At 36.7% G+C, this 2500-nt stretch overlaps 1 protein-coding gene across 4 annotated transcripts in view; it reads right to left on the bottom strand.

Moving 5' to 3' along the window:
• Positions 1–2500, bottom strand: part of LOC135223652 (neuromedin-U receptor 2-like) — a 908589-nt gene that overhangs the window by 732261 nt on the left and 173828 nt on the right. For 3 of the 4 annotated variants that reach the window (XR_010316551.1, XM_064262302.1, XM_064262305.1), the window contains exon 2: positions 1582–1619. The exons of the other annotated variant lie outside the window; for it this stretch is intronic. The gene's annotated coding sequence lies outside the window, so the exon portion shown is untranslated. The remainder of the gene's footprint in view (positions 1–1581; positions 1620–2500) is intronic. 4 annotated transcript variants of the gene reach the window in all.

Raw genomic sequence — 2500 nt, 5'->3', positions numbered from 1 at the left:
TTAGTTACTATTGATGATGTTTGGGATGCTTTAGATGTAACAGTCATGTTTTTCTCTTGTCAAACTACCTTGCCTAGTATTGAGAAAGAAATAGAGTCCCATTAACAGTAAGAAGGCATTTCACAGTTACTTTATTTCACTTTCTCCCAGTAGTTTTAGGGGTTTGGTGTTGACAGATGGATTAGAGACTATGTATTTTTTAAGGGATCAGTATCGGTCTTCTACAATTAATTATAAATCAGGATGTATATTGGTGCATGACAGGCACGTTTGTGGCAGTAGGATTTTTATTCTAAAGAATTTAGATTTGATGGGTGTTACTTGATGCTTGCTCACAACCATACACCTTCTGACTGTGACTTTACACCATTCCCTCAGGAGTACCATGTGGCCTCTACGAGGGCTTTTACATCAGCTTTTTGTACAAGCTACCAAATCTCCACTGTATTTGACAACTCAGTGGAGTCATTTCAGCTGAGAGGGTCCCCGCTCATGGCATATAAGCTGTAACAATGTTGGAAATGAGGGAGGCGACTACTATTTCTCCATTTCCCAATGAAGAATACTTCATATTCTGGAGTATGTACTCCTATCTGTTGTAAGATTGTTGGTTATACTAGTAATGATCGTGTGCATAGCATTGTGCAGACGCCAGCACAGAGAGTCACTTGAAATGGTACTCAAAGTACCGTTTCACTTTTTTTGCGTTAGATATTTTGTCTGCTCGAAGGTTTTGTGAGCTAGAAAAGAACCCAACTGTCATTGTTTATGAAGTCAACCATCAGCTCTAGGTCTCATGGAACTTCCCACGATGGAAGTCGTTAATGAATGCATTCTGGATGGAGGGTTTGTGCATAAGTTTGTTCCGGTGGGCGGACCTAGTGAAATGTAGATTTTACTTTTTGAGTACAGGTTGATTATTGGGCTGCAAAATCCTATTCAGAAGACCTGCTGAAGCCAGTAAGGTGAGCAAAAAACTTTCAAAATCCCGAATAGACTTGCCAAATTTCATATGTGTAACCTGTACTGGATTCTTAATTTTACTTTTGACTTGTACATTAGATGTTTCTTTATTTCCATTTTCGATTTTTCCTGTGCCATTATTTGTGTAACATGGAAAATCCTACACTCATTTTTTTCCTGTGCCCATTTTAAAAGTGATCTATTATTTTTTTGCTTCTCAGATGTATTGGTGAGAGGTCACAAAATACAGGGAACTTTTGCCGTTATTATGACTTAGCCTTTTGAGTTTGTTTGACTTTTAAGACATGGTAAGGTTATTCTGTTTGATTTGTGAATAGAGTAGAGTTGTCTAAATCATGGGTTTGCTATAGTTCATACTTCAGTTTAGCTTGGAGAGAGAGAGAGAGAGAGAGAGAGAGAGAGAGAGAGAGAGAGAAGGGTGTTTTTTCATTAGAGGAAATGGTAGGTACAGGAATCATTTAAAGAAATACGTTTCTTCTCTTATGTGTAGATCTATATATAATATATATATATATATATATATATATATATATATATATATTAAGGGGTCAAAAGACCCCATCTAACTAAAAGGAGAGAACCGATAGCGAAACCTACCTTGGCTTGTTCCCATCACCTGTCATCCATGTAGCTACCTGAAATTAATCATTAAGACTTAGGCAAATTCAAACCCCCGATATACAAAACTATAATCTTTATTTTCCCATATAACTAACATAAAAATGGAATAAAATGAATTAAAGAAAATCCCACAGAAAACCATTACTCTTCCACAAAAGCATCATGTATATAATTAACTCCTCTATCCTCACTTGTCAGCCCACCACCTAAGTCAATACACATCATATAAAAGTCTAGAGATTCATTTTAAAGTAGCAACAACAGAATCCATCTGGAATAAAGAGACCATAATTATCAGACAATGAAATGTTAAGTTCGTCAATAATATTAAGTGTCACACCACAGCTCCCTTCTTAATCCTCTGAAATAAACGTCACTGTTCTAAAAGTTCTTTAGCTTTTCCGATGGATCTTAGCGCCTCCTCGGATTTCCAAAGTCTCTTGTGACCACTACAACAGTTTGTCATCTAATATCCCCATTAATTCCCAAACTAGAGATTACATCGCATTCATTTGTTCTACGGATGTATAAACATACACACATTTCTGGACACACGAATGCACGCACATTAGTCTATTCTGTGCGTTTCCATTTCCCATGTATACGTCCTATTTAACACACTGATGTCACAGTCATGTGATTCCGAACTACAAATCCAGGTCATTTGCGCGCTCGCAATCTCACCAATGTGGCTGGTAATATTATGATGCGTAAGCTTATCTCGACTGTTCCAATGTTTGTAAGCTTCTATAAACAATTGACACTACTGTTTTTTCGCATTCCAATCTTGTTCACGTCCATCTGTTATTGCGACCCTGATTTCCCACTTATTAAAAAGATTTTGTCCATTGCTTTTTATCATACATACATACATACATAACATACATACATGCAT

Source organism: Macrobrachium nipponense, chromosome 10 (genome assembly GCF_015104395.2).
Source record: "Macrobrachium nipponense isolate FS-2020 chromosome 10, ASM1510439v2, whole genome shotgun sequence".
Taxonomy (NCBI): Eukaryota; Metazoa; Arthropoda; class Malacostraca; order Decapoda; family Palaemonidae; genus Macrobrachium; species Macrobrachium nipponense.
This window is presented reverse-complemented; position numbering and strand designations above follow the sequence as displayed.